Source organism: Molossus molossus, unplaced genomic scaffold (genome assembly GCF_014108415.1).
Source record: "Molossus molossus isolate mMolMol1 unplaced genomic scaffold, mMolMol1.p scaffold_m16_p_8, whole genome shotgun sequence".
Classification (NCBI taxonomy): domain Eukaryota; kingdom Metazoa; phylum Chordata; class Mammalia; order Chiroptera; family Molossidae; genus Molossus; species Molossus molossus.
The window spans coordinates 40,057,773-40,066,307 of NW_023425402.1; the positions used below are offsets into that span (position 1 = coordinate 40,057,773).

Sequence of the window (8,535 nt, forward strand, 5' to 3'; positions counted from 1 at the left end):
TCTGCAATGGCTGCTCTGTATCCATTTAAAAATGGCCCCACCTATGTCAAGTTTTTGCATACCCCAGATTACTATCACAACTATTGAAACCAGCTTCTAGTTGGAAATTATTAATATCATAAATGGCACTTGTGAAGCACAATGTAAAACTAATATCTATTTATTAGTATGTAATTATTCACTAATTATATTAGTGCAGCTTTTCTGTTTTTATGATAGTTTCAATAATACACATATCAATTGCTGTTAAATTTTGCAACATAGTCCTACATGTTATTTTATTGTATTTTTTTAAATTTAATTAACAGGCTTTATTCACTTTTTCTTGTATAAAATTATGTGGTGGCCACAGCTGGAGCCTGGGTCCTCTGCACAGAAACTCTGATGTGGGTCTTTACAGATGTCGGTGAATTCCTGATAGGGAGACTTGGTGAACACAGTCTCTCTCCAGAGATCGGGGGTGAGATAACTGTAGGTCTTAGAGATGGCATCAAAGGTGGCCTTGGCAAAGTTGCCCAGGGTGGCAGTGCAGCCCTGGCCGAGGTGTAGCAGTCTCAATACCAGCCATCAGCAACTTCTCGGTAGAGGGGCTGAGACTCGGCCAGTGCCCCTGGGGGCGGGGATGAGGCCACCAGTACAGAGCCACAGCGGCGGTCACCTTGCAAGGGACAGTCTGGGGCTTGCCAGTCTTGTTCCCCCAGTAGCCTCGCAGCACAGGGACAATAGAGAGCTTGACTAGAATGATCGCCCCACGGATGGCAGTGGCTACTTCCTTCGAGCACTTAACGCCCAGACCTACATGTCCCAATGGCGACAAATGCCTTGAACCGCATCCTCTGGCCAGCACGTGTCTGCTTTTGCACGGGCATAATCTTCAAAACCCCATCATTGAGGGATGCCCCCAAGAAAAAGTCAATGATCTCGGATTCCTTGATTGGCAGACGAAAAGACAGATGTCCTCCAGGGACTTGATCTTCATGTCCTTGACCAGGCGGCCAGCTTGGTGACGGGGATCCACTCCTTGTCCTCCGCCTTGCCTCCGCGAGCTCCGCTGCCGCGACCCCGCCTGACCCAGCCGGACCTCGGCTCTGGATGCCGCTGCCAAATCCTCCACGGAAGCCTCCAGCCTCCCATTCCGGGGCCTCCGGGGCCTCCGGGCCCTCCCGCAGCACCGGCGTCATCCGCCATTTGGGGTCTCCTCGGGCCCTACATGTTATTTTAAATGCTACAAACTATGAGAGTTCCAGAAAGAAAAAAATAAAAAGTACCAGGGAACCACGTGATGGCAGTGGCCAGGGCCGAGAGGCCCAGCCAGTGTGTGGCCACAGTAGGGGACGCTGACACCAGGGCCTCGTGCAGGCACTCCCCAGCTGGCGGTCAGCTGGCTATGACCTTGGCTGTGGCCAGGCCTCTCCGTGCCTGTTGGGGCTCTGCAGTGCGGAACAGAGGTTGGGCCCGGTCCAGGGGCTTAGGCAGGAGGAGGCCAGGGTGGGTGCTTGCCCGCAGGGTTGCTTGCAGTGCAGAAGTAAAAGCCCTCACGTGGTCCTTTGCCACCTCTGAGGCATAATTTGATGCTTCAGAGAAAATTACTATAATCAGAATCAGAAATGGAAGATGGAAAGACATTATAAAATAAATAAAATAAAATTGTTTACATCACAGAAACATTTTGGGAGAAAAACAGAATGCAAGGGGAAAAAAGAGAAGTGCTTTCGTTTCAGTAAACTATACTCATCAAGCAAAACTGAGAAATTTCACCAAAATTTAAAGAATTAAAAAAAAAAAACCCAAAGAATCCATTGAAGCAAATATTGTTTTTGCAAATCCCATTATATGACAGTGTCATTTGACTACTAACTTACTCTCATTTTGAAAGTTATTGAACTCAAGTAAGAAATTCTAACATTCCAAATGTAGGACATTTGGGAAGTATAGATTATATCAATGTTTCAAATGAAAAAGTTTACTAGAATCTGGTTTACTGTATTCTGTTTCAAAGGATTCTGTATTTTGTCTATATTTTGAACATTTTGGAGGTAGACGAAGATATTCCCAAGGGTGGCAAGTTTTTCATAAATTTCAGGTAAACATGAAGAAAGAAATGCACATTAAACAATAATATTAAGTATTCATAATTATAACCTGATTTTTAAAATCTATAATTACCAGTGCCTCAGAACAGAAACTCTATGTTAATGAATAAAGATAAATAATGCCATGGGGTAGTTAGCTGAATGCACGATTCACGTTTTAGTGATGCGACATCTGGCCGTCAAACATCAATGGATGAACCAGGCAACTTTATGAGCATGATTATGGGAACATATCCATTTGGCAGGAATTGTAGCAAAATTTGAATATTATGGCAAACACTTACATAGAATGCAAATTTTTCCAACAAAAATTACTACACATTATTTTAGGTATGAAAAACAACTGAATAATTAAAACATTAATACATATATAATTAAGAAAGTAACTTTAATAAATTAAGAATTGATATTAATATATATAATCTTATTGCATAAACTGTGTTGAATTGAAAATTATTGTTTGATTTGAAAATTTTTAAAATACATATTTTCCAGATGGGAATATTTTGGTGGGGGTTTTCCCAATAGCTGACGGAATTGGAAATGGAATACAGACATTTTTAGCAGACTACTTGTAAAATCTAGCCAGAAATAATCCATGCAACAGGAATAAATGTGCCGGGAAAATAACAGATTGAAACAGAAGATTAAAAATAAACACCAAGGGCATTTTATATTGCTTGTTCTTTGAATGTTTAAACTTCTTAGTAAAGAATGTAGCTAAAATTTATTTGGTACCATTGATTTTGTTGTTGTTGCTGTTTTTCAAGAACGATTCAACTTCTTTTCAGCTTCAAAGAATCATTGCAGTATATTGAAAGCACATTTACCAGATACAAGTTTTGAACTAATAACAGATAAATGTTTTTTTAATAAGTAATATTATTTCTTAATAGTTGAAAAACATTAACATTTTGTACCTCATACTACCTACTACCATCTCTCATTTTATAGTTATAGATTTTTAAAAATTGTTTTTACTTTATCAAAGTTTAAACATTTACAGAATGCTGTGTCACCATACAGTTGATTAGTTTCAATTTCTTAAACATTTATTATCTATCTCTGTAAAACAGCTTTGAATCCTGTGGACATTATCTTGCTTTATCTTCTAATTCTCTGGATTTCGGTTCTTACATATTAAGAATGTACAATGATACAATGAATAATGGCCCTCCTAAGATATCTACATCTTAATTCCTAGAATGTATGAATGTATGTCTTAGGCTCTTCAGGCTGCTATAACAAAATATTATAGACTGGTAGCTTATAAACAATATAAATTCTTTCCTCACAGTTCTAGAGACTAACAAGTACAAGATCAAGGCACCACTGGTAGATTTTAGTGTCTGGTGAGAGCTTACTTATTAGATGAGAGCTACATTCATAGATGAACCAGGCTAAATCCTCACATGGTGGAAGGGGCCTCTTTGATATGAGCAAAATGTCATTCAGGAGAGCTCTGCCCTCATGACCTAATCACCTCTTCAAATCCCCACCTCCAAATGCTCTCACATCGGGGGATTACTTTTCAATATATGAATTTCTGGGGGACACAAACATTCAATCTATAGCAACATGTTACCTTATATGGTAAAAGAGACACTGCATTTGTGATTATATTAATGACCTTGAGATTTTATTATCCTGGATTGTCGAGTTCATTCCAAAGCAATCACCAGTGTTTTTTATAGGAGGGAGGCAGTGGAATTACAGTGTGGGAGAAAACAACATGATAAAAGATAAAGACATTGGAGTGATAGGACCACCAGCCAAGGAATGCTGGAAGCCTCTAGAAACTGGAAGAGGCAAAGAATGGTTTCCCCCTAGAACCTCCAAACAGAGCATCCCTTGATTTTAGGCCCACAAAATTAATTTTGGACTCTGGCTTCCAGGACGGTAAGAGGATAAATTGTGTTATTTAAAGCCACCAGGTTTAGGTAATATGCTATAGCAGCAATAAAAAACAGATTGTGGCCCTGGCCAGTTTGGCTCAGCGGATGAGCATTGGCCTGCAGACCAGAGAGTCCCAGGTTCGGTTCCCGCTGGGGGCACGTACCACCAATAAATAAATAAATAAATAAATAAACAGATTGTGTAATGTTATAATCGAAGAAACTTGGCATCTCTGCTTGTAATACTATTAGGTCATAATTCTACATCCTGACATTTCAGAGACATTTAAAAAGTTTTTCTCTTGAAAACAGATACTCATTTGGAAAAGTCTGAAGCTAGCCTAATTTAGTGTCTCCTCTTTTCAAGTCTGAACAATTAAAATATTTTTATTTTTGAAGCTTAATAACTTATTCAGAATATTCATAACTTCATAATTTTCTCTCAATTATTCTTGAAACATCATATGCTATTTTAATATACAGATTTAGTTATTCCCATGTATCAGCAAAGTGTTATTTTATATTGGAATACAATTATTGCTTTGTTTTTGGACTTCCTATTTTAGAGGAAATTTATCCTTAATTAGGATTGTCTTTGTTCTCCTTATTATTTGCTTTGATTGTTTTACTTTTATGGTTTTCCTCTACATTTACTTTGTTGCCAGAAGTCTCTACTGTGTGTGATTAATTTCATTTTCCCGTCTGCCTTGCTAAATCTAACAGGATGGTAATATTGTTCTGCTATTTTATATTTGTCCTTATTTTGCAATCATATTCATCATTCTAATTTTTTTTTTTTTTTCTTTCTTCTGGTCTGGGTTCTTTGTTTCTAATGTAAAAGTGAGAAAAAAAAATGCCTGTTGTTTTATTACATAATGCCCTGCCATGTGTCTCAATTATATACTTATATCAGCAGGGCCATTTCTGTCCAAACATCAGTTTTTTTCCCAGTAGTTTCAAGTGTGTTCTGTCTCATAAGGACTTGGGAAGAAGAAGAAGAGAGAAGAACTCAGTGGAAACTATGCGGTCTATGAAAAACACTGGTTCTCATCTGATGTTTGTCAAATTTACTTCAATAGCGTTTACTCCATATGTGGGAACTGTTTCCTATGGAGAGATAACTGAGGATTTAAACACTTAACTCCAGTTCAGTTTCCCCATTATACTTGTCTTCCTGTAGTAACAGTAGCCCCCCACCCCCTGTCAATTTCTCTTCAAACAATCTTTGGATTGTTTGACTCATTCTTGAGATTGGGATTAAGTTAAATATTACATGACTCATTCTGTTTTTCTTTGAATTTTGGCAATTAGTGAAGGTGAACATTCAGTCTCTCTTCAGGTTGTTACTGGATGAAAGGGGCCCATTTGCCTGGGGGCATCAAACCCCAGTGAGGCGATCAGGAGCCTGCAGCAAAGGAAGTACAAGTTTATTTTTAGAAAGTGTCCCACACCTGGAGGCAGGTGAGCTAATGCTCACAGACCTGGCTCCCCAATGACTTCTAGGGGACGGATTACATAGGGGGAAGATCATTAATCATGGCAACTAAGGGAGTTAGGGTTTTGGCCTTGACTGATTGGTCAGTGCTAGGGTAGGGATACTGGATCATTGTGTCTGGTCCTGATGTCAGCCATGGCATCCCTTCATCTGGTTTTACCAATTATCTGGGCCTGAAGCTGGACCACAGCTGAGGCCTAGATATTATTTCTAGTTTGACTGAAACTTTGTCTCTGAGGTCAACAGACTTGAGGCTTGGCTCCTGAGATTATTTGATGCTGGCCAGAACTTAATTGCCCTGAGGGTTTAATGATTAAGGCAGTGGTCTTGCTAGAGAGGAGGAGCTGGTGAGTCAGGGTGCTGGATGAGGCCAGCTTGAATCAAAAGGAAAGAAAGGAGAAGAAATATTAAAGAAATGAAGTTTCTCTGCAGTTGCAAGATTTATCTTCAAAATTCTTAGAAATGATTGACTTTTTTCTTGGAGTAGGGTTGGATTAAGAGTTTTATACTATGCAACTATTGTCTCAGTCTTTTGACTAGACATGTTATATTATGTATTAGCTCTTTATATGGTTACTTGTTGGTAAATATTTTTCTTGCTTTTTGAGGAAATTTATTTGATAGAGGAAGATCTATAATATAGTGATATAGCTTTTTTCCCCCACATCATTATCTAGAAATCCCCCCTTTTTTTCATTAATGTATCTCTACCCTCTCTCTAATTAAACAAAAATCACTTGGATATCTTATACATCTCTATGCTTTGAGTTGTGCTCTAAAATATGTACTTTGAAGTACTCTAAAATATATATCTTCAGCAAGTTACATAAATTTATATTAAGTGTTTATTGTACAAATAGTACTGCATTTGGTATAGATATGCTGACAATAAAATTTTGGATATTTTTATTAGTATTGTGGCTCAAGTACCCAGGAATCAAAGTCGTGCCACACACCACAGTTATCCATCCCAGCGAGGTTACTGAAGATGCTAAACTTAGAAGGAATACTGGCTTAGACATATATAATAATACTTATTGCTGAGTGATTTGGATCATAAATTCCCATAGCAGGAAATCTCTTCAGTTGACCTGGAAGGTATACACCAAGCTAGAGGTCTAACTATTCTTCTCCCCTCATTGATACAACCAGCAAGAACACAAAAGCATGCTCCTTCAAAAGTGTATCATCTCTTTCCCCACCAAGTTACAGCTGACGCTCAGATCCCACCACTGACAACCATGTGAATAAAAGGAGAGAAGAGATACTGTCTACAAAGTCTTTCACAACCTTTTCCAGGACAAGAAGATTGGGGTTAGTTATGACATCTTCCTCATGCTGGGAAATGGAAGTGGGAGAGCAAGCTGGTTCAGCTCCCTCCCTCTAATTCTTCTGACTGCTCCAACCAAATGGAAGTACTATTTAGAAAGGAAAATTGTTATGTTTTTAACTGCTTTTCCCTGTGACTTGACCCTTAGATTAAGTGGCCCCATCCAAGTGCTGAAATTCAACCAAGCAAGCTGTTGCATGACTCTGGTGCTATTAGGTGGGCTTTTAGGCAGGGATAAGTGGCAGTCATATTTTCTAAACTACAAATCAGGACATATAACAAAAGATTTATATTCCTCTTTTTGATGTAAGTGGTATTTTAGGAGATAAAGAGGCTGAAACGTTAGAATAGTTGAATCATGTTAATGGTTTAAAGCATAGCAGGAAACAAAATAGGAAATGTATATTCTCTTAGAATAATCTAAAAATTAGATTAACTATGTTACCAGTCCAAAGTCTGCATTCAGAAGGCCCAAACTCAGTACATCAAAGTTTGGAGTAAGAAAAGGTTTATTGATGGAGAAGGCACCAATCAAGAAGATGGGCGCCCTAGTAGTAGTTCCTCAAATCCATCTTGAGAAAGTTGAGTTCACACTTCTTTTACATCAAGGAAAGGGAAAATGGGAGGGGATGCTTTTGTAAAATATCAAGCCCCATGCAGAACGCCTCTAATTATTAGCATGTCTAAGGCAGGAGCTAACCACCCTGAAGGCCATGGGAACAAGGAAGGCTTGATTAAGGTGGAGTCAGAGAGGTCAAGCCTTTCACTCTGTTACAATAGAGGTGACTGTAAAAGAATAGAAGATATATAACAATTGCCCTCAAATAACTTGAAATGGAATTCAGAATATGTAGCAGATATATAAAATATCTGGGGGATAGTTTCAAAATAAAATGTGTAAAATGTTTACTACTTTAGAATTCTGAAGTCAAAATAAGGAGGATAACCCTAAGGCTAGCATTATTCAGGGACAAAGTTTTAGTGAAACTCTAGCGTTGCGGTTGAGACAGAAGAATGGGAAGATCTGAATTTGTGGGGTGGAGAATGCAGTTCATTTTAGGCAGAATGAAGAGTTTGGATGTGAGGATAAAAAAGGGATGTAAAAGTGATGAAAATAAACTAGGTTACTCTTGGATGTTTTAGGAGTAAAGTGGCATACACAGGTGAGGTGAAGCTGAGAGAGGTCTTGTATCATTCTTAACTTCACACAGAAATATGTCTATTAGCTATATCTATTTTGATTGCTAAAATATACCATAAGTTAAGCCATCCAAGATACAGATTGAACTATTTGATTAATATGTCAAAAGAAAGTATCTTATAAAGAGGCACAATGCTTCTAATTCTTAAATATATATTTTAATCTCAAATTACATCAATACTTACCCCTTATTTTGAAGACAGAAAAAGTGATAGTTTGCTTCTTTTCTGTGAAATCAACAAGAGAAGTTAAACAAATTATAATGGAACTGTTAATGGCAGATGGCACCAGATATTAGGCCTTGGTCTTTGAGTTTGGCTAAGAAAGAATTCAGAGTCAAGACTCAACTACAAGTGAAAGTTTATTCAGAAAGTCACAGGGTATAAGGAGTGAGCCATGGAAGAAGGGGGCCAGCTGTAACCTCATGAAGCAAGTTACAGAGGCAAAAGAAGGGCCCTTGAAGCTTAGTAGAAAGAAAGCAAAGGTACATGCTTTGAAGGAAGAAAAGGGGAAAGGCATGG

At 38.3% G+C, this 8,535-nt stretch overlaps 1 pseudogene; it reads right to left on the minus strand.

Moving 5' to 3' along the window:
- Nucleotides 1–315: 315 nt before the first annotated feature.
- Nucleotides 316–1,181, minus strand: LOC118620704 (annotated as a pseudogene).
- Between the last annotated feature and the right edge of the window lie 7,354 nt (nucleotides 1,182–8,535).